At 39.7% G+C, this 25,251-nt stretch overlaps 1 protein-coding gene across 1 annotated transcript in view; it reads left to right on the top strand.

Moving 5' to 3' along the window:
- DTNB (dystrobrevin beta) overlaps positions 1–25,251 on the top strand; it is a 2,387,431-nt gene that overhangs the window by 220,916 nt on the left and 2,141,264 nt on the right. The gene's annotated exons all lie outside the window — the stretch shown is intronic.

Below are 25,251 nucleotides of genomic sequence, written 5' to 3'. Positions count from 1 at the left end.
TAGAGCTTTTCTCCTCAGTTCTCCTCTGAAAATGGGCACTGGCTCAATCAGACCAACCCTGTTAACAAATGTCAAAATAAATAAATAAATACTATCCATATCCATAAACAAGAGCTTCCAATTTTTCATTTTTTTATTATCTTTTTTTCAGTCTCTTCCCACATATCCTTAGCCATAACAGAGTCCTTTTTAAATCATTCTCCTAAATACTTCCTCTTATTGTGTTCCCATAAGTATGGATATTGCTAAAACAAATTTATGGTTATAGTCTTTCTTTTAACTTCATTAATTTTATATCCTGCAAAGACACAAAACTGTCTCAGAATGTTCCATGACACTGAGTTGTCCTTTTCTGGATTTATCAGATACAAAATTATATCATCTGCAAATAAAGCCAACTTTTCTTGTTTACCACACCAGTTATATCATTGGATTTCTGAGCCCCTTATTTTCTTTGCCAGTGGTTCTAAATATAACACAATTAACAAAGGGGAAAGAGTACACCCCTGCCTGGTTCCTCTGGTCAGGCACAACTTATCAGAGGGGAACCCGCTCACTTTAATTATTGCCTTCTATCCTTCATATATCCTCATAGTTAAGCTTATTATTCTGCAGGGAATGCAGATATTTCCATTTCCTGACTCACAAAATCTGGGCTTACTCTGTTAAATACTTTCTCTGCATCAAGACATACCAACAACAGTCTTTTTCTTTCGGAGTTTCCCAGTTATGGGTTGTCACAGCGGATCACCTGTCCATTCATGATTGATAGTGGAGTTTTACGGTGTCGAGTTGCCAGCCCAACAAACAAACAAACAAAACCTTGCAGATCTTTATCACTTTCTTCCCTCCTAATTTCCAAACTTCCACAGGAATACCATCTGTTCCTGGAGAACTTTCCTGTAGATCGGTTATACGTCACCATTTTTATTTCATCTCCTCCTATCCTGTTAGTAATTGAGCGTCATCTACTTCTAACCTTGGCATATTTAATTGTTCTGTAAACATTTCCATTTGTAGTTTCCCTTTATGTCCACATTTCTCTGATTTACACAAATTTTCATAAACATTTGTACGTCTAATACATCTACAGAATTTCTAGTTATTTATTTATTTATTTTACATTTATTGACTGGGATAGTCCGACTGAATACATGTGCATTTTCAGTGGAGGCCCGGGGAGAAAAGCTCCAAACTTGCAAACAGATAAAGACTAGCAAGTTACAGTATCTGCACAAACATATTGTATTAACATACAAGTTACAGTCTCACATTTCAAGCTTATGAAGAATACAGTTTATATACAAAAATATGTACAGATATGTTACAGTTTCTCTTATCAAACATATAGGTGCAGCTTATATACTCTGGCTGTGTGTGTGCTACCATAGTAAGTTGTACCTGTGCATACCTTTCACACTGTGCTTTATTGTTTTATTTACAGTGGTTTTTACTGTGGTTTTCTTTTTTTTCCTAACGCTTCTACTTCTGTGCTGGGGCCAGTGCGCTCTGTAAAACCTAAGCGCAAGGTCCGGCTCATTGTGCATTTACTTTGGACTGTTTGTTTTTCTTCTGCTTCTGAGCTGGGACCAGTGAGCTCTGTAAAACCTAAGCGCAAGGTCTGGCTCACTGTGAATTTAGTTTGGACTGTTTGTTTTTCTTATTGGGCCCTTCGCGCTTCTCTGTAATACTAAGCGCAAGGTCCGGTTTGTAGCGTTATTAGTTTGGTACCTTCACAGACTGTTTTTTCTTACTACGACCTTCGCGCATTGTATAATCAAGCGCAAGGCCTGGGTTGTTATCCTGAAGTGCTGCACTTTATGTATGTTGAGATGCGATGCTAAAGACTGTATTTTACATTCTGTTTTAGGCATTATCTGTCGGTAACTGCTAAAACCTATGGTATTGACATAGAGATACTAATAGTTAATTTTGGGTTATTTTTCTACTTCTTTACGTTATTAGTTACATTTCTCAGCAAGGTGCTGGTTTGCTCAACTGCATTTGCAAGGTGCTTCGTTTGTGAACCCTGCTATAACCTCACCATTTTTGGCGTTTTTCTGGTGACTGCATTCTTCAGTTAATTCGTGGCGGGAACTGCTACTGTTTTATTTAGATGTATTGGCGTTTGCATATCTAACGACTAGTACATGCCATTTGCTAGGTGACTCTCCTCCATTATAAACTCAAGCAGCATTCTATATTGCCCTTCAGCTGCATTTCTTTCAGTATATTAGGTAGCCTACATTTGTGGAGGGATGCACTGATGTACCATATATATTAAGAATATTTGTTGGTTACATACTCAGCCAACGCCATGTGCTAGGTGACTCTACTCCTACTCTCAAAGTACGGAGGGTTTTCAAAGACTATTAGCTGCATTATTAATGTGTATTATGTTCAATTGATTATTATGCTATGGAACTTTGCTGGTCAACTTACCTGATTTAGAAACACAGTACTCAGTTTTATTTAACTGCTTCTACTGCTAGTATTTGTAGCATGTGTTATACTTTACTACATTTCACTATGTTTAAAATCAAGCTATGTTTTAATTTTATCTAACACTAATGTTTTCTACACTCTCTAATCTATTTATAGCATTCTGCCCTGAGTTACCCCTGCGAGTAGCCCTCGAGGATACCTCCAACCTACCTTCGGAATCTCAGCTCCCTTAATTGCTCAAGTTAAATACCATCATCTATAGCAAGCTTCTCAGTGGCCTCATTCCCCATTGTTTTCTGGACGTTTTTCCAAGTGGAATTGTGGAAGTATGTTTAACTGCTGCTGCATACTTTTTACTAAATGTTTTCCGTATTGATAGCTGTTTGTAGTACTCTAGCCTGCCAAGACAGCCAGCAGCCTTAGCTCCCCCCCGATCCACACCAGCTGCCCTCTTTTACTCCAAGTACTGCCCCAAGGATATCCTAAGTGGTACTAGTCCTGTCTCTGTTTCATACACTTGATAACACCCTCCCTCACAAACTTCTCTGCAAGCTTTCATGTTTCTCTCTTAGACCCTAAGCTCTCCCCTTTCACTGCATCTCCCAAACTCCTCTAGCCCACTCTAGCTGTAACTTCTCCTTCCTAATCTCTATCTCCTGTTTCTCATACTTCATTCTCGTCTAACACTCCAGATCTTTCTCCCTTTCTACTTACCCTCCTGCAAACCTCCTTTTACTGATTGACTCCAGCTCCTCTCTGGACCTCTTTGGTTCTTCCCGCTCCGTTCGCCCTACGGGCTCACTCCGCTCCCCTACCCTACCCCCAAATCTCACCCACCCCCAGTGCATCTACCTTTATTTCTCCCATAGCCACACCCTCTACAACCCTTATCCAATCAAACACTTATACCCAATTACCACACCTCCCTTCCCCGCCCATTTTTGCCTCTAATTACCTACCTCAGCCATCCCACTAAAACATTAGATTCCTACACACCCACTCAAATCTCTACTCTGTTTCCACATCCAATCTTATACCTTTAAACATAACTACTCCATGACTTACTTATCTCTCCTACATTTATAAACATCTTCTCTACCACCTAACACCTCTGTATATTTCATAACCTAATTCTCCAACTTCTATCTAGAGTTTATCTAGTTCCTAAACACTTACAACCCCCTATATATCTTACTTCTTTATTTAAATACTACTATTCTATTAATTCTTCCTCATCATGCTTTCCAAACAATCCTTCCTCTTCCTTTCACTATTACTACTTTTCTCCTTATCCTCTATCTACCACCTTTCTCAGCCTACTATTTCCACGATCCCCCAACCCTTTCATACAACAAATTCTCACAACTCACCTTTCTTACCCACATACTCTCTTATTTCCCCCTACTTATTCCCCTCAGAAAACCTCCATCTTTTTCAACACAAACTGATCTCCTACCATGCTAACTTTATTACCATAACTGCTAGCAAAGCCCTCCAATTCACAAAAGAACCCAATCTCATCTCCTTGCTAACTACTCACATAAACTACTTCATACTACATCTGATTAGTACGCTCATCTCTGGAGACATCCATCCTAATCCAGGCCCTACCACTACAACCAATATTAACAAATCCCTATTATTTACTTCTCTAAACTCCCAAAGTATAGTAAACAAAGTCCCAAACCTTCATGCTTGGCTCACACACAATAAGCCAGATATCCTAACTATTTCAGAAACTTGGCTAAAACCACACATTAGAGACTCTGAAATAGTTCCTCCAAACTTCTATCATAAGAAAAGACAGACCTCACAAAAGGTGGAGGAGTAGCCCTTCTATATTCTTCCTCCCTAGTAGTTACTCCCTACAATAAACCTATTCCACACTTCAACAACGCCGAACTTCTCCTGACCCTACTACAAATCAATAATCACAAACACATATGCATTGCTTCCCTTTACATCCCCCCTGGGGATAATATCTCCACACTTGAACTTATCCTTTCCTGGCTATCCACTAACATTAGTAATGAAACCATAATCCTAGGAGATGTAAACATTAACTGGGCCCTTGTCCAGTCTCCTACAAATTCCACAAACATCAACCTCTATAACTTCTCACAATTGATCACTTCAGTAACTTATCCTGCCAAAAACCTCTCCAATGGGAGCATACTGGACTGGATTCTAGTCTCCCATCCTCTGTATTTCACCAACAGCGGCACTCTTCCCAACCCACTTGGTGACCACACACCCACCTTTACCTACCGGCTTCCTACTGTCCTTCAACGAACCCATAACTATATCATATTCCGTGACCAAAAAAACTTCAACCCAATAACCTTCTCAAACTCATTACAAGCAATTAATTGGAATTGTCTAAAAATACTACCTCTTGATAATGCAGTCTCATATTTTAACTCAACATTCTTAAAAGTACTAGACTCCCAAGCTCCCTTACGGACAAAAAGAATAAAAACCAAATCAGCCCCATGGCTCTCCATAAATACCCTTACTATCATGAGACAGAGAGATAAAGTCTGGACACGCTACCAAAAACATAAGTCAGCACCACTCCTAAACGAATATAAAATGCTCCGAAATAAAGCAAAGAAAATGATTACTTTTGATCGTCAAAACTACTTCTCAACACTCCAAAACCATAATAAAAATAACCCTCAAAAATTATGGAAAGGGATCTCTACTCTCCTCCACCCCAGCAAACCAGTTACTCCCACCCCAGATCCAAATGCTCCAGAATTTGATTTAGCCACACAATTTAATTCCTTCTTTATCAACTCCATCTCCAAACTGACCTCTTCATTCTCTAACACCTCTTTCTCCACTTCCACACCCTATTCCACACCCACTAACCCCTCTTCCTCCTCTTCTACACAAATCCCCATCCTCATCTCCACTACACCAAAATTCCCCCTCTTCTGACTGCACCCTCTTCTCATTAAATCCTATACCTACAGCTACTATAAAGAAACTTCTTCAGAAATTGAAACCATGTACCAATGCTCCTGACAATATCCCTTCTTACTTTCTCAGTGTAGCCGCTAAAACTCTTGCCTACCCCATTAGCATCTTAATAAACCGCTCCCTTCAAGAATGCACAGTTCCCCAAACCTGGAAACAAGCTTTTATTATACCTCTACACAAAGGGGGTAACAACAATAACATTAGCAATTTTCATCCCATAGCCATCCTGTCCCCCATTTCTAAACTCCTTGAAAAATGTGTCCAACTTCAACTTCTTCCTCACCTCCTAGACAACCATCTCATTACCCCTACACAGCATGGTTTCAGACCTAATCATAGTACTATGACTTCCCTCCTCTCCTTCCTTGCAACTGTAAATAAAGCCCGTGACTCTGGGCAAATTGTATCCACTTTGCTTCTTGATCTCTCCAAAGCCTTCGACACTATCTCACACAACCTGCTCTTAACTAAACTTTCCAAACTCTACCTATCTTCCTCCTCTCTGAACTGGTTCTCTAGTTACCTTTCCAACAGAAATCAAGCTGTAAAATGGAAAAAAGCTACCTCCTCCTTCCTTAGTACCCCCACTGGAGTGCCACAAGGCTCCATACTGGGTCCTCTTCTCTTCAATATATTTATAAATGACTTCTACAAATCAATTCCTTCCTCTAGCATCATCCAATATGCAGATGATTCTACTATCATCTGTTCTGCCTCTTCTATCCCTACACTACAAAAACTTACCCAAGATGCTTTCTCTTCCACAGAGCAATGGATGCAAAGTAATCATCTAGCTCTCAATGCCACTAAGACCAAACTTATGTTATTTACTCCTTCAAAAGTTATCCCTCCAGACATAACTACATTCTTAATAACTAGTCAAAACAACTCACCCCTTGAAATAGTATCAGAAACTAAACTACTTGGGGTCCAAATTGACAACCTACTGAAATTCAACTCCCACCTCCAAATAAACATTAAAAAAACACATCAAAAACTTGGCATGCTTTATAGACAGAAAGGCCTACCTCACATCTGACACTAAAATCTCTCTCTCTACCTCCTTTCTTATCCCCTCCCTTCTCTGTGGTGCCCCACTACTAACTAATCTTCAGTCCTCATTAAGAAAACAGCTTACTTCCTGCTATAACAAAATTGCAAAATTCGCCACCAGCCATAAGTCCTCTACTCACCACTGTGTCTCCCTCCATAAGCTAAAATGGCTAGAACTTCCCAATCAACTAACTTACACCCAACTAACTCTAGCCCATAAGCTTATTCTAAACCCCTCACTCTGTCCCTCCCTTTCCTCTGCCTTTAAAATGCACCTCCCTAGTAGAATTCTAAGGTCAAACAATCAAAATCTACTTGAAGTGCATAAACCTACTTATCCACCAGGAAAAAAACTTCTTTCCTTCAGCCTCGCTCGCCTCTGGAACTCCCTACCACCACTTATTCACAACACCTCTAACCACTTCACCTTCAAAAAGTCTCTCTTCTTACATCTAGCAACACAGTGGGAATGCTCTTGCTCCCACCCCACATAACTAACTCTACTAAATCTCCTTCTATACCATATCATACTTTATGTACCTACTATCTATGTTCTCTAATCTCTATTAACTTGTCTCTATTACTTGTAGGTCACTTCTTAATTGTATTAACTGTTATGACTGCTATTATACATGTGATAAGTTTTGCTCTTTCCTGCCTAAACAGTACCAATAACTCTCTGTACCTAGATTGTTAATGTAAACTGTTGAATGTATATTTGCTTGTTTTGGAGCTTTTCTCCCCAGGACTCCATTGAAAACGGGTTCATTATGGCCCAATGGACTATCCTGGTAAACCAACTGCAATAAATAAATAAATAAATAAATAAATAAATAAATAAATACAGAGTATCTGCAAAGATATTACAGTTTCTCTTTTCAAACCTTTTAGTGTAAGAGGTTAGTTGCTATGAATAAGAAATTGCAGGGATATGGAAGTAGATGAGGCTTTAGTCAGGGTTAGAGCAAGGACATAACCAGTGAGTTTTAAAATACTGGGTTAGATTTTTTTTTAACTGATTAAGGGAGGGGTTCAGAGTAAGGTCAGATGGGAGCAAATTCCAGGTTTTGCCTACTGAATTTGCAAACAAAGATTCTCCAGGTAGGTTGTTAGCTTTAACAGATTGAACCAAAAGTTTTTGTAGTGGAATGAAGAGGCCTAGCGTTTTTGTAGGGAGGGCATTTTTTTCTAGATGGTTAATAACCTTGAATCAACAGTAAGTTGATTAAATTGAATTACCCGCCAACATAAGAGGTGTAGGTTTTGACAATGGGGTGTCCTGTAAGGAGTTCCTGTGGCAAACCTGGCAATTTGATTGTAGCAGCTAGAGAGTTTGCTGAGATCAGTTCTGTTCAAGTTAGTGAGTATTGGTGAGGCATACAGTAAAGTTGAAAGCATATGGGTATGGGCAATGGCAGTCCTAGCTAAAGTGGTGAGAAAAGTTTTTTTTTTGTATAGGGAGCAAAGTTTTTATTAACGATTTTAATAGTTTGGTTTACATGCATATCATATTTGAGGTTGTTGTCTATCATAATACCCAGGAGTTTGGGATACATATCTGGTGAGATGATGGTCCCATTGTTAGATGTTATAGTAAACGAAGGGTGAGAGGATTTGCGAGTAGGGGAGAAGAGCAATAGCTTTGTTTTATTAAGGTTTAATATCAGCTGTTGATTAGAGATCCAATTTTCCACTGTATTAAAGGTTTTCTGGGTTAAACTAAGGAGATCTGTAGGGGTAGAGACTGAGCAGATCAGGGTGGAGTCATCGGCATATTGTATACAGGTTGCATCTGGGATTACAGTGTGGAGGTCATTGATAAAGAGGGAGAAAAGAGGTGGACCTAATATGGAGCCTTGAGGGATACCAAGGGTAATGGGAAGAAGGGTGGAGAGTTTGTCCTGCCAAAGGACAGCCTGCTGTCTTCCACTAAGATAAGATTGAAACCATTGTATGGCATGGTTGTTTAGGGATATTTTATTTAGGGTAAGTAGGAGTAGCTGGTGGTTAACCATGTCAAAGGCCTTGGAAAGATCGAGAAACAGGGCAGAAGATAGTTTGTTGTTACGGATGGAATTTATGACATTAGAAAATGAGAGGAGGGCTGAGATGGTACTGTGCTGTGATCTAAATCCATGCTGGGAGTTGGCCAGATGATTATTTTGAGTAACGTGTAATAGTTGCTTATGGATACACTTTTCCATAACTTTAGCCAGAGGGGAAAGGATAGCTATTGGTCTGTAGTTTCACAGTTCAATGGAGCTGCCACCTTTATGGAGTGGTATGACATGGGATATTTTCCAGATAGAGGTTTCAGTTATGGTTCTGTTTATGAAAATAGTGACAGGGTATGCTAAGACATCAGCAGCTTTTTGTAGATAGTCTGCAGGGAGGAGGTCAGCTGATAGGGTGGTCAGTCTGAGTTTTTTAATTAGGGCTCTAATGAGTGAAGCCAGAACTTTTTGGAAGCTAAAGGAGAGATTGTCACTGGGTTTAAGGGTTTCAGCATTAAGACAAGTGGGTTTAAGTTTGCTAGCAAGGGCCTGGCTGGTTTCTGTGAAGAAACTGTTGAAGGTGCTGTCAATGGACTCTGGCAATTTTTGGGTAGGGCTGAGGGGGGTGGAGGAGTTTAATACCTGCCCAGATCTTATGTGGCTTGTTGTGGTGTTTCTGCTGTAGGTGGCAGAAATAGTTTTTTTTGTCTAGTAATATGGATATTTTTGTATCATTCCTATATTGTGGAGGTAGAGTCAATCTTGTGGGGTTTTAGAGGTGCACCAGGTGTTCCAGGCATTATTTCTTTGGATGATCTTTAGTTTGGTTTCTCTAGTGAGCCAGGGGACAAGTTTTGTTTTAATTGTAATGCAAGTGCATGGTTGTCAAGGATGGCCAGGATTGTGTTATTAAAGTGTGCTACTGCCTCATCTAGTGGTAGTTGTTTTAGAATTGACCAATTGCATAATTTAAGTTCTTTTAGGAATTTATTAAGGTTGAAGTTTTTGTTATTTCTTATTGTTTTATATGTGGGTAGATGTGGACATTCAAATTTATGCCTAATAGTATACGTTAAGAAATGGTCACTTAGATTTTCAGGGAGAGTACCTGATTTGTAGATGTGGCTATTAATTAGTATCCATTCCAGGATACTTTCTTTATTGTTAGGCTTGCTGATCCTAGTACTGGAGGTTATAGTTTGTGTAAAAGCATGTAGGTTTATGTGGGTGGTTGTGGTGTCTGCAGTGCAGGCATTCCAATCTATATTGAGGTCCCCTAGAACAATGGTCTCTTGGGGGTAGGCATTGGATAGCCAGTAGAGGATGTTTTCTAGGGTCCCTGAGTTATTACATGGGGGAATATAGACACAGGCTATGTTTATACATTTGTTTTTATTTATTTGTAGTTTGGAAGTCATAATTTCTGATTTGTTAAATATAGGTGGTTGAAGGTTGTCTAGAGTAACATTTGGGGTAGTTTTATAGAGAACAGCAACCCCTCCCCCTTTCCTGGTACTACGATCTAGCCTGAGTATATTATACCCTGGAGGCAGAATTTCATTATCTGGCGTAGTTGGTTTTAACCATGTTTCGGTGAGACAAAGTATGTCGGGAGAGTAGGTTGTCAGGAGGACATAGAGGTTGTGGACCTTATTGTTGATGCTTCTAATGTTGAAGTGTCAGGTCAGTAGTGAATTTGGGGGTCTATTTAGGCTTTGTCTTATGTTTGGGCTGTTACGATTAGAGTTGGTGTTGTCTAGGGATGGTGGCCCAGGGTTGGGGTGGATATCCCCATCTATAGTAAGGATGTGGAGCAAACTAGCTATGATCTTTAGAAATTTAATTATCAGTTTTTGGTAGTATTTAGTTTTGGTGTTAACATATCTGGGTATAACAGTGTGGGTGTTAGCAGGGGTAAAGGAGTTGGTGTTGATGGATATGAATGAATGGGCAGAATGGTTTGAGAGGATTGGGATGGTAGCAAGGCATTTGGGATGGTTGAATCTTATAAGGGATTGGTTTTCATAGATGGTGAGAGAATAAAGGGTGACTAGTAAAGGCAGGGTGTAGAGCAGAAGTGGTATTTTTAAAAGACTTGGTAAGTATTAGAAACATAATGGGAGGAATATACTCCTGGTAGGTAGGCAACCTAGGTGTAATAGTAGGTGGGGAGATAGTGGTAGGGGTGGGTTATAAATAAATTCCTGTTAATGGTTGGTGAAGAAGAAAGAGGGTTGTGTCGGAGGGGTTATAAATTTAGAGGTACTGGGGGTGGGTGGAAATAGGGGGCAGGGAGAGGCACGAAGTGAGCCTGGAGGGCGAGCGGAGCAGGGCTTAACCACACCAGAAGAATCCTCAGAGCCTGTGATTAAAGTAAGAGGCTTTTTTCTTGCTTGTTATTGGCTTTGTAAGCTTGGCAACGAAACGTTCTCCTTTCTGTTGTCTTAGGCATTTGCCAAAAGCTTTTATTCTTTGGAGTTATCAAAAAGCAGTTGCTTAACAGCAATCTTTCTAAACTCATGCATATTATCAAGGTAGACCTTTATTTTCTCTCTAGAGTCAGAATCATATTTATTGGCCAAGTATGCATATATACAAGGAATTTGACATGAACGACATACATCCAACCATTAAGAACAAGCCAAAAAATTGTAAATATACATATATGTATACATACAAGGTGCAAAGTGCAACTCTGTGCAAGAAATACTGAAATAAACTCTGAAAAAAACAAGTATTTACAATACTCTGAGGCTTGGGACAAAGAATACCCAACATAATAAGCTGAGTTATCATTTATGAACTTGATGGCCTGTTGAAAAAACTGTTCTTATATCTGCTTGTTTTGGTACGCATTAATCTGTAATGTCTGGCCAGTGGCAGTAGTCCAGAAAGATGGTGACCTGGATGTGAAGGGTCGATGATGATTTTTCCCTGCCCTTTTCATGACTCTGGAATAGTTTCAGTTCCTGTAAGGAGGGCAAACTAGCAACTGTGATATTTTTGGTGGACCTGACTATTCAATGTAACCTGTTTTTGTCATGATTAGGCAGAGATTCAAACCGCACTTTTATGGATGAGCTGAGAACAAACTCAATGACTGCTGTATAGAACTAAATCAACAGTTTCTCTGTGAGGTTGAACTTCCTCAGCTGTCACAGAAAGTGCATTCGCTGTTGTGCCTTTTTTATGATGAACCCTACATTGGTCTTCCACTTCAAGTCCAGGGATATTATAGACCCCAAAAAACTTGAAGGATTCCACAACTGCCAAAGCAGTGTTAAATATAAAGAGGGGGGATAATGTTGTAGTACCACTCCTAAAGTCCACTGTCAACTCCACAGTTTTAAGAGTGTTCAGCTCCAGATTATTCTGACTACACCAAAGGGCCAGCTGCTCAACCTCTCTTCTGTATGCAGACTCATCAGCATTTCTGATGAGCCCAATGATGTTTGTATCATCTGCATATTTAATAAGTTTGACAGAGGGGTCTTAGAGGTGCAGTCATTAGTGTAGAGGGAGAATAACAGTGAGAAGAGCACACATCCCTGGGGGGGGGGGGGCAGCTGTAATTGATTGTACGATAGCTAGATGAAATTTCCACAGTTTCACCTGCTGTTTCCTATTGGTCAGAACATTGGTGATCCATTGTTTGGTGGAGACATGAACAGAAAGCTGGCAGAGTTTCAAGTGTAGAAGCTCTGGAATTATTGTGTTAAATGCAGATCTGAAGCATTCTGCACTCTGCATTTGCATCTCTTTTTTTCTGTGAGATTCCCCCTATTCTGCAATACTTTAACATTTATCAGTCCCTCTAAATAATTTGTGTTACTTCTTAACCGTGTAACTTTTTCTTTTATTTCTACACTATTTAAACTCCACTTTGATTTTGTCCTACTTCCTAGCTATATTTTCTGAAGAAATTTCTGTCTTTCCTAATAACTCCTACATAATTTATTTTATTTATTTAATTAACATGGGTTGACCAGGAAAGTCCAACTAGGACAGAGCCTATTTTCAGTGGAGGCCTGGGGAGAAATGCACCAGATGCATGTCTTTGGAATGTGGGAGGAAACTGGAGTACCCGGAGGAAACCCACTTGAATGGAGGGAGGACATGCAGTCCACTACCCATTCCTGAAATCCCTCTCTTTTTAGCATATAGGTGGGTAAACACCAGCATCTCATTTTTATTTCATTATTCTGCATTTTTATTTTAGTTATTATTGGCACATGATTTGAAATAGTTATTGGATTCATATCAGAACTTTGAATTAAATGAGCATGTTCTTGTGAAATATAATTTTTATCTAGCCAAGACCAATTTTTGTACCTTGGGGAATAATATCTAAATTCTTTTTGAGCTTCTTCTACTGAACTTACATCTTCCATACCAAATATTTTCAGAAATGTCTTCATAAATCTACCCTGTTTTGTTATATTTTTCATTTTAGGCCCTCCACATACATCCTCACTGTTGCAAATCAAATTCCAGTCCCCACTGATAAGTAGTATTCTCTGCTGAAAGCTAATTATTTCTCCCAGAATTTTCTTAAGTTCCCTTGTAATAGTTTTAGGTGGAATATAAGTGCATGCCAACATAATCTTCCTCCCTTGCCAGTAGACCCATACTACTACAGATCTACCACTCTTTCCTTCTTTCTTCTCTCTCTTTAATGTTCTTCCAAACATTAATGACATGAAGAAGAGGGATATGCCTTAGAGTCCCCTGCAAGTTTAACAAAGTCAACGTCTAGTATTTCCAGGTTTCAGATGTGATTGATGTTTTGTAATCCCACATTTATTAATTTCCAAGTTATTTCTTCCTGTTGATCTCTGTCTCCCAATTCAAATTTATGATTCATTTCCAGCGTTGTTTTTGTCAACTCCTGTGCTTTTTTCTGTCAAACATTTTCCTTTGTAAAATTGGAAAAGGTTTCACTGCCATTATCTCTCCATAAGCTTTATTATCAGAAGAATAAGACACAGAATCCCCTTCTGTTTGATAGGTCACTTTTTGTTGGACAAACTTTTTTGTGTTTCCTCCTCAGTATGTTCTGCATCAAAAAATGACTTTGACCCTCCAGGAAAAATTCTGAAGGTAGCTGGATACAGCAGCTTGAATTTCACACCTGCTTCTTGACATTCCCTGCCTGCTGGAATAAATGTACTCATCTTCTGCCTGGTATATAGTGAATAATCATTTTTCACTAACACTTTACTGTCTCCATCTTTTAGTACTTGGTCCTTCTGCCATGGTTTTGTCAGAATCAGCTCTTCCTGCTGGTAGAATTATAGCTTTATTATTAGAGGTCTTAGCTGCTTTCTCATGGCCAGGTTTGGGGCATACACACAATGTCCCTTTCATTTAACAGCTCCTGCTGTGGAATACCAATCCAGTTGCTTATCTGTGCTTTCATGTTTTCTTCTGCTGTAAGACAGGTGAGTTTGTGTGGAGCTGCCCACTGCTCAGTGGTGGTTAGCAGTATCCTGCAGCATCAAACATCTAGACAGTAAAATTTCCCTGTAAGGTTATGATTAGGTCTGAAACCTGTTAGTGGCATTGTGTGGAACAAAGCCTAAAATACCTAGCGTGTACATCAGCTAGTATTACCATATCGTAGCACTATATAACATTTAGTCCTTAAACCCAGAAAATAGTTTACAATTCAGATAGCACTACCATATCCTATCACTGTATAACAACTTTCCTGTAACCTTAGAAACCACCATAGAAGACCCCTGTTAAAACCCAATCCTTAATCGTAAACATCTTACTTATTACAGGATGGGACAACATAGATATGCTGTTTCCTGCTGTCTGTGTGGCCAGCTTGGTAGAGTTGGGCATCCTAAGGCAATGCAGCAATTGTGTCATGTTCTTAGACAACCAGTCAATCATTAAAGAAAATAATACAGTATGCAAGAGATATTAATACACAACTTCCTTGGAGACGAAATCTGGCATTCATATGATATTGTCATGTGTACCCTGTCAAAATCTGCAACATACCACTCACAACTAACACAGATTGTCTTATGATGAGGTGCTTAAAAGAAACCTTCACAAATCTCAAAGATCTCCAAAGCCTAATGGCAATACACCAAAAGCAACACCAAACATCTCGGCTAAACCAACAATCAATGGTCCGCTAAGAGTAAAGCCCATAAGGCAAGCATACACTGTACTGAATACTGTTATCATTGGGGATTTACAGATGTCCCCTCATCAGTTTAGACAAGGAGAAGATAACATCTGGAGCCAGAATCTGCAAAATCATGCACACACGCAAGTCACTTCCCCCAGGTACCAGTATGATTCTGTCATAGTTCATGTGGGTGTGAATGACCTGAGATGTATTCACTTTATCCCCTAAGTTACTATATATTGAATCCTCTCCAAAGGATCCATTAATTCCCTGCCTCTAGCCTCCTATCTTTGTGACCCTCTCTGTTCTTACCTTACTAACAGTTACACTGAGCAAGTGCTAAATCCTCCATACTTTCCTTATCCCTGATCTCACTTACCTAACCACTGATTGTTTCTTCACAGTCTTGCATTCTTCCTTTCTCCTTGTTTCTATCCACTCCGTTCACCCTGCGGGCTCACTCCGCTCCCCTCCATACCCCCAATTCCCACCCACCCCAGAGGTCCTACTCTTATACTTTCTAGCCACACCCCTTCCTCTTCCCATTAACCTGTACACATTTCCAATTGGCCAATTTTTCTCTTATCTCCTACCTCTTTACCACTCCACTCCATACTCACACACCCTCATATCTTTACACACTCTTAGCTTAAACACTTCCATCTCTACATATATATCTAACAAATAGATAATCCTTCCCAATGGCTAATCCAACCATCCCTTCTCAGATTCTACTCTGCTTTACTCTTGTACCACTACCACTTTTAACCTTTGCCTATTTACTCTTCTCATATGAACACCCAGTATATCCACACACACAATCAACAAACTAACTCTTAGCCCTTACCATACCTACATAACCATGCAAACATAATATGCTCACCCAGCTACCTACTTGCTATGTATCATAGAACACTACATATTAAATATAATTCACTACATCTCAGGAGAGTGTTATTTCCATACAGCAAGTTCCCTAACCTAAGCTATCTAGGACAACTCCTCTCATTAAAGGACGGTGATATTCATCCTAACCCTGGCCCAACAGCAACCTCTGTCTCTCTCCATAACGATAATAAATCAACCAATTACCCCCTTGCTAAACCATCTAACTCCCTCCTACTAGCTCATCTTAATATACGTAGTATTAACAACAAAATAACTCAACTCCATGCTCTCTTAGAAGTGCACTCCTTTGACATTGTCTGCCTAACAGAAACATGGCTAAAACCTGCCATCAAGGATAATGAAATTATCCCACCTGGATATAATATCCTAAGAATTGACAAAGTAGCTAAGAAAGATGGTGGAGTTGCTATTCTATTTAAATCTGGCTTTCAATTAACCACATACAACTGTAATCTACCTCTAAATCCCCATGCTGAGATTCTCATCTCTAAACTTGAACCTAACAATGCTAAATCAATCTACATTACCTGTATGTATCTGCCCCTTGGAAATAACATAGCCACCATGGAAAATATCCTTTGCTGGCTATCCCATCACCTGCCTCAAGAAACCATAATCCTAGGCGATGTAAATTTGGATTGGAATTCCTATTGTACCAGCCTTCCTACCACCCACATTAGCCTACATGTTTTTTCTCAAACCATTACCTCACCCACCAGAATAAATAAAGCTAACAAGAAAGCCAGCATACTAGACTGGATTCTTATAAACAATCATACTCACTACTATAATTCTGGAACCCTCCCTGATGATATAAGTGACCACTCACTTACCTACTTCATCAGGCATAAAGCCAACACTCCCATTCTAACCTCTAACAGAAGTATTAGATCCAAAAAGAAATTTAACCCTGATTTATTCCAAATGGAACTAAGAGCATGCAATTGGGTTCCCTTAAAACACCTCCCTTTAGATGAAGCCGTTAATTTCTTTAATACTACCTTCCTTTCCATTCTCAATCACCACGCTCCAACCAGATCTATTAGAATTAAGGCCAATTCTGCCTCGTGGCTATCCAATGAAACCAAACATAAAATTCAGCACAGAAATAAATATTGGGCCAAAGAGAATGAGTAAAAACCCTGTTGACCAACAAACCTTTAGACAACTTAGAAATAACACTAAGAAGGCCATACTTTCTGATAAAAAACTACTACTTACAATTTCAACAACCTAATCACAGCAACCCACAAAAAATTCTGGGCTAGCAATAAGCAGTTACTCCACCCAGGTCAATCCACTACACCAAACCCTCAAAATACAGACCAGAAAAACCCCATCCATACAGCTAATACCTTCTTTACATATGCTATCCAAACACTAGCTAGACAACTATCACCTAATACCTTCACACTACCTTCTTACACCTCAACCTCACCCTCTCCTTTTCAGTTCAAACCTGCCCCAACCACACTTATTCAAAACCTTTTGAATAAACTGAAACAATGCTCTCCTTCTGTAGACCAACTGCCTTCTGAATTTCTGCAGTTATCACCCAAGGCTATTGCCTACCTTATTTCCATACTGATCAATAGAACTATAAGCGAAGGTCACATCCCCACCTTATAGAAAGTTTCCCATGTTATCCCCCTGCATAAAGGTGGACACTCCACTGAGCTATCAAACTATCACCCTACTCTCTCCTTTAACTAAGATTATGGAGAAATGTATCCACAGGCAATTACTCCACCACTTAATTGAAAACAATTTACTTTCCAACTGTCAACATGGTTTCAGACCCTCACACAGCACTACCACTGCCCTCCTTTCCTTTACTGATTACATTAACAAACAACAAAACCTAAATAATCTTTCTTATTCTCTATTTATCGACCTATCTAAAGCATTTGACATGGTAAACCACCAGATTCTCATAAGCATACTAAAATCTCTGTCATTAGACCCACTTTCCATAAAATGGTTCCAATCCTACCTTGACAAATGACAGCAAGCAGTACTATGGCATAACACTCTATCCACCCATCTACCCATTACCTTAGGTATCCCTCATGGGTCCATACTAGGACCTCTCATCTTCTCCATATTTATAAATGACCTTCATCTAGCTATCCCCCAAGCCACTTATATACAATATGCTGACGACTCCACACTACTACGCTCAGCTACATCCTCCAAGACCTTCACTGTCTCACCCAGAAGGTATTCAACATAGTTGAACAATGGTTCACTCAGCGTTGCCTTCTTTTGAACCCAAAGAAAACCAAACTCCTCCTCTTCACTCCTACTCAAAAGTCCTCTCCTCTTCATTTCTCTGTAACATCCACCAATGGTACTATAATATCTCCAGACTCTGCCACCAAAGTTCTAGGTGTCACCATCGACAAAAGACTGAACTTCGACATCCATATCAACAGTACTATGAAGACTGTCAACAAAAAAAATGGCACTCTCTATAGGATTAACCCTTCCTTTCCCCTACTGCCAAAACTACTATAGCTCACACTCATTTGATCTCTACACTCCTTTATGCTTCTCCAGTTTTTACTAATCTATCCAAGACTATCTTCAGCAAATTGGAATTGTCCTATAATAACATTGCAAGATTTGCAGCAGGAAACCCATTTAGAACCCACCATTGTATAAATCTAAATCAGCCAGGATGGTTAGAACTACAACACCTGATTAAATTTCACCAACTAACCATTGCCCACAACATTCTTTACAAACCTTCTAATACTCCTAGTTTATCTAGCCTTATCACCCCCTATAATAATCTGAAGTCTTTACGCTCATCACACAAACTTCTTGTGCACATCTCTAAATCTAATAACAGGGCTGGGGATTCTCTCTTCTCTAATACTGTAGGTAAATCCTGGAATCTTCTCCCTAATGACCTCTCCTCACTTACTTCCTTATCACTCTTCAAAAACAGACTTAAACTTTGCCTCTAATCATGCTGGCTATGCCCCTGTACCAAACTGGACTAGTCATGTATCTCTTTAAACTTGACCTTGCCTATCCTGTGCTTACTATCCACTGTTACATCTTCCTTCTTATTATATTTTTCTCATGTCTCCCTATTTTACACCATTTTGCTTTTCTTTACATACCTTTTTTTCAAGTTAATTCTTAGTAACATCACTACACAACTAACTTCCTTTCTCTACTATTGACTTTACCTGTACGATGTCCCTGTAACTTTCAATTTGCACTGTTTATGACTCTTGTTCTCTTTACACACCCTGTGCTAGCCTCTATGCTTTACAGCATATGTTACCATTGCTTGATTATTTTTATTATATTTTTATTATATTTGCTATTTTTTATTACAAATTTTGCTTTTTGTTATTTGTAATTGTATTTGTATTTTATCATGTCTTGGAGCTTATCTCCGCGGGCCTCTACTGAAAATGGACATATATCCAGTTAGACTAGCCCGGTCAACAAATGCAAAATAAAGTAAAATAAATAAAATAACTGTACCTAACTGGACTACATGGAAAGAGACATAATGCATCTCTTGAAATGTGTCACAGACAGGTATGAACCTTGCATTGAGCAGCATTCTACTTTCACCAAGGATAATGCCACAGTAAGAACTTAAAATGACTGGTTTTAATAATTTGCTTAGTTTCTAGTATCATTCCAGGGGGATCCAGTATCTGTCGGCATGGGAGGGCATGGTCAACAGATCACATTGTTTTGCCAAGGATGGACTGCACCTGTCCCCACTGGGTTGTTGGACATTGGGTAAAACATTATCCCCCATTAGAACCTTTTTAGGCAATGCCAAAAAGACACAACTTCTAACATAGTGAAAAAGTCTCCAAGCAGCATTAGGGAGTTACTGCTTATTGCTAGGACCCTAAAGAAAAAACTCTGTACCTCTCAAGCCCTCATCCCTCTGGAGAAAGTAGACATCTGTGCCATGACCGAGGCTTGGTTTAAAACCATAGAAAGTAGTTTAGTAATGCAAGGCTACAGTGCCATTCATACATTTAAACCAACAACTGCAGACTAGGGCCAAAGATGTAGGAGTCTCAATCTGTGTTATCAACAAACATTCCCCCATGTTGGTTAAACTGAACGATACCATGGAGCTCATCTGTGTGCAAGTCACCATAGATAAGGTCCCTCAATACGTTATGGCTAGCTACAGGTCAACATCTATGCCCCTAGACTCTTGCATTTTTTACCTAAATCTACTGGAGACGCTCACCATCCAACCAAACACCATATTCATGGATGACTTTAACTATCCTTTGAAGACTGGAAAACTTACACTGCCTCGATTTATTTATTTATTTATTAACATTTCTTGACCAGGAAAGTCCACTGGGTCAGGAATCCATTTTCAATGGAGGACCGGGGAGAAAAGCTCCACTGCTAAAAGATATACATAGTTAAAGGCCTTAAACAATTTTAACAAAGCAACTTAATAAAATTGACAGAATTGTTATATACATATAAGTGTGTCAACAATTGACAGAATTGTTATTTACTTATAATACATATACTAGGCACAAAGTGCCAGAAATTGTCATATGATCTGTTAAGGTGTGTTCAAAAGAACCCAAACTCACAGACACAACACTTTGTGGGATTTATTAACACAAACACCATGAAACAGACAGTGCATGCTCCAACCATGGATCAAACCCACTGAATCTGGTACTCACCAACATGGGAATGGGAGAGCATTGCAGCCCCCTATGTCATGTCTTCACTAGTGAAGTCAGATCACAAAGCTTTCTCTTTTGGAGTTGAAATCAGCCCTGAACACCCAGCTAAACCAGTAAAAGTTTGGAACTATTCCAAGGCAAACTTCATCCTATTAAGTGACAGTTTGTCAAAATTCAGTTATTCACAGATTCCCTATACAGACATGTTAATGGCTTGCTAGAGGCTGCCGTACCCACCAGAAATAAACCCCAAACAAACAATAAAAACAACCCCTACTGATAGAATTCTCACCTAAACATTACCATAATAATAACAAAAATTCATAACCAAAAAACGGGAAGAGCAACTACCTTAAAGACAAGTGGTCGCTTATGCAACTCAACAAGAAATTAAGAGGTCTGATTAAATCCAACAGGGCCAACTGTGAGGGCAGGTGAAGTGCAATCAAAAGGCCTTCTTCAGCTATGTCTGGAACCTTAAAAGTAACATGAAGCAGTGTGCTGAACTGCTGGTGAATTGTACCACTTTCACCAATCAGAGTGACGTAGCAAATCTACTGGCTGATAAATTCATCTCAAACGTCACCTCCTACTCCCCCACCCTCAGCTTCTCTAGATGAAATCCCCTCCAACATATTTCCCCCAACTGTTAGCAGGGACCACTTGCTAAAGCCAAGAATAACTCCAAGAGAGATGGGGTCCTGATAACATCCCCTGTTCCCAACTATCAGGACCACCTGAGGTACTCTTTAACTTCACTGTCATAACAGGTTATATTCCAAGTAAATGGATGCCTACAACAGTCAATCTGGTCCACAAGCATGGACCGTCAACCAAGCAGAGAACTACAGACCCGTCAGTCTAACAAGCCTAATATGCAAAGCCATGGAACAAATTATCATGGAATTGATAAACAAGGATATTTGCAACCTACAGACACTGGACCCATACCAGTTTGGCTTTGTTAAGGGTAGGCTCTGCCTACTTAACCTAGATGACTTTTTTGAGATGGTCACCAAGGCAATGGATGAAGGTAGAACAGTAATACTGTGTATCATGGCCAGGTCAAAGTATTCAATACACTACAAACACTCAGGCACTGTTGGCAAGCTGTCTGAACTAGGCATAAATCCCTAGATAACATACTGGATTGCAGGCTGGCTCATAGACAGGACCTAAGAAGTCAAGACTGGTGAAACCATCTCCACCAAGAGACTAATTGTCAACAAAGTACCCCAGGGATCTGTGCTGGGCCCACTCCTGTTTGGCTTCTACTTCTTAGAATTGGAGGCTAACATTCAAGACCTCTGGCTCACCAGTTTGCAAATGACTGTAAACTGGGAGGTATTATAGATTCCCCCAAGACACAAATGTCTTGCAAGTGGGTGTAACGTAGACAAATAACTGGTGTGAAAGCCATGTCCTAAAACTCTCTTTGGGAAACTGTCAACCCAAGTTAATTACTCCATTGGTAAAACACTCATTACAGTCAACCTTATGGTAAGGGATCTAAGAACATATGTAGGCAGTAATCTTGCCTTTGACCTGTACACAACTAAGACAGTAACAAAATCATTCTATGTTGCCCAAATTGTAGGTAAGGATATGGCATCCGGGTCCAAGGAAGTTATAGTATCATTACAAGTCCTTTATTAGACCCATCATTGAGTACAGTGTCCCCTTTGACATGTACCCAACCAGACACTTGCAAGATTTGGAACACTGACAAAGGTTTCTCTTCAGGAGAATTCAGGGCTTGAATACTGTGTATTTCACTGATCACCTAAAGGCTGTGTTCCTGTATTCAGTTTCCTACAGGATGCTGAGAAGGGGATCTTTGCCTGACTTACAGGGCTTTTTCAGATCTAGCCCTGATGGATCTGTTCAACATGTTCCAAACAGACAGCACTAGATTCAGGGGTTTGAACTTTGCTTGTGACATAAACAGAACATGGTGGAGAGACAAATGTGTCCCAAAGGGTTCCTGCCCTGTGGAATAGGGTCCTCATCCTTGTAAAACAAAGTTCATCCCTGACCCTGTTCAGATGAAACCTTGACAATTCAATGGGAAATCATAAATTTACTCCATGGCACCTATGGACAGAGGCAGTCAACAAGAAAAGTATTATCCTGACTAACAACCTGCCCACAAATCCCTTAGTTACCGCCCTACTAGCATGCCTCTTCCCCATATAGACATCCATGATAGTCTGGATTCAGATGGGTTGGGGTCAGGGTTGCCAGATTTCCGGCCCCCCAGGTAGGGACAAAAAAAAAAAGAAGGTCTCTCACGGCAAGTGAAGACCAAAAAAAAAAAAAAAAGGTCTTTAATGCGGAACAGAGTTCCACATTAAAGAACTGAGCTCACTCAGTAGCTCTGCACTAAACACGGAGCTTCTTGTGTTTAATGCATTGCAGTTCCGCATTCAACACAAGTAGCTCCGTGTTTAGCGATTTTTGATTGGCCCGTATACCGGCATATGGGCCAATCAAAAATCTCTAAACACGGAGCTTCTCGTGTTTAATGCGGAACACAAGAAGCTCCGTGTTTAGCAATTTTTGATTGGCCCATATGCCAGGTATACGGGACAATCAAAAAAAAAAAAAAACAAACAAAGCGGAGGTTGGCCGGGATTTAAACTGGCAGGGCAGGACTCGGGATCAGGCTGCTGATCTCGGGACAGTCCTGCCCAAATAGGGACGTCTGGCAACTCTGGTTGGGGTGCATGGCTAGGCTTGTAAGGACCCTAGTAGCTGTTAGCCTAATAACAGCCTATGATCCTATAAGACTATATATATATATATATATATATATATATATATATATATATATATATCTAACTCCACCCCTGTAGGTGAAGCAAGCATTTGCATCAGTGGAAGAATCATCTGCACTCAGACTAAGAGTGCATGTGTGTGTCTCATGCGTATATACACACACACACACACACACACACACACACACACACACACACACACACACACACACACACACACACACATATCCCGATGAGGGATACTTTCATTGGCTTGGGTAGCCATGCTACATCCAGCTATAGCTGGCCCAGCTCCACTTATCACTTGCCTTAATCCACTGCTTCATTCTGATTCATATGTAAAACAGTGAGCAGAACTGATCCAGCCCCCCCCACCACCATCGTATAGATTGGGTCACTTTGGCCATAGTCAGGGCTTTGTCCCTGTACCCCACAGGTGCACTCTGATCGGGAAGAAATGATTGGAGATTTCTTATGTATGAGTCAAAGTCAGACAAGCTTCAAAGCTTATTAGCTTGAAAGTCGGTGTGTTTAAAAGCATTTCTTGATCACATTATGCTGGAAAATTGTTTTGCTTCTGAGGTAAAAAGTATTTGTGCTATTGGGTACTGGCAGAGAAATAAACCTGCGAGTTATGCTACTTTTTCCTGTTTAACTGGCCTTCTAATGACGGTGTTCTCTTTCTGATTCCAGTTTCACTGGCACAACAGTATAAAAAAAGTTGTTACAGAACGTTTTTGAGACTGTTTACAAAGCATCCAGGCTAGCAGACAGGAAAACATGATGGAGCAGTCAACTTTACTCATTGTAGAGCTGTGGTTAAGTGATTGCCAGATTCCTTTTCACAGCTATTTCTTAAGTGTGGCTATTTCATTGTAGATGCTTTAATACAACAGAATTGGATAGTTACGAGATGGAAGGAAAAATAGAGAAAAGACCAGACAAAATAGTAAACAAAAGCAGAGACTGTGAGAGTGCAGTTGAGGGTGTTAAGACTAAGGCATGGTGATTATTTCCTAGGGCTAATTGGTAGCACTCGGTTAATCAGACAAAGAAATTAAAAAAAAAAACAGTTAAATGTTTACCTAAGTCAAGCAGATAGGATTCAGTTAATCAGCCATAAAACCATTTACATGTTTGCCATTGAAGTATTTGAGCTAGGTGTAAGCCCACCTCCCCTTTCCTCTTGTATTTATTGTATACTGCTAGAGGATTTTCCATTTCCAGTGAAGCCATGCCTTCTTACTGTGCACTGGTATTATGGTGCTGTTGAAGAGGTTATTGTGCAGGTCTCTGGCTTCTTCTTTACTGCTGCAAAGTGAAAGCAGCACTTTAAAGCTGGGGATTCTTTTATATGTTCAAAGTCTATGTCTGCTTTTTGACCTTATTTGTTATTGTTGCTGTCTCACCATCTCTTGGTCAGAGAGAGAATTCTATTTGGCTTCTGTTGCCTGAATACTAGTTTATTGATTTATTGAATTATCCCATTTGCTTCTTTTTTTATTTTCTTGTAGGAAACATGGTTTTAGCCCTAGCTTCCTTACCACTGGACATAAATGCTGCTTTCTTTTTCTTTCAACTCATCTCCTTGCTTGCATATTTCTGTTCCGACTTACCTGATTGCCAGCTACTGCTGCAGCTGTTAGTGTCTTGTTGAAAGCCATGTGGTCCTCCAGAAATAAATATATATTTTTTTAATTTCGTACATTAATGGGTAATCTATTGTGCCCTGTGGTAATCAGTACTTTCCTATTGCTGTTAGTATTTGCTGACACTTGAGTGATGGAGATTTCTTTGCAGCTGACTCCATGTGAAACTTGGAGGCGTGCGCCATGTTTACATTTCTTGGAAGAGTAACTGCATAAGTGAGTTGTGTATTGCTTTTTCTTTCTGAAGGCTTTTTTTCCACTGCTGGACATTTCGCAGTTTCTGTTTCTGCCCTCTAATCTTGCTATCTTCTATAATGTGCATCTTTAGTCTACTGCTTCACTGTGCCTTTCTTAATAATGCATTGGAAAATATTTGAATTGAATCCTAACACTGTATTTCTGTGTTTTTTTTATATTTTATATATATCCTACAAGTTATTCTTTAATGTTTTTTTTCTGAGTTATACTTTATAATATTTCCCTGACTTTGAAACTTGGGTTTTGGCTCTGCCTAGAAGTATTTGATATGGAAAATGACAGGTATTTCATTTTTGTTTTTAACCTAATGCCAATCTGATCATCGTCTGG

This window comes from Protopterus annectens, chromosome 2.part1 (genome assembly GCF_019279795.1).
Source record: "Protopterus annectens isolate FY-2018-M chromosome 2.part1, PAN1.0, whole genome shotgun sequence".
Classification (NCBI taxonomy): domain Eukaryota; kingdom Metazoa; phylum Chordata; order Ceratodontiformes; family Protopteridae; genus Protopterus; species Protopterus annectens.
Note: the sequence above shows the minus strand (reverse complement) of the source record. Positions and strands in the feature narration are given on the sequence as shown.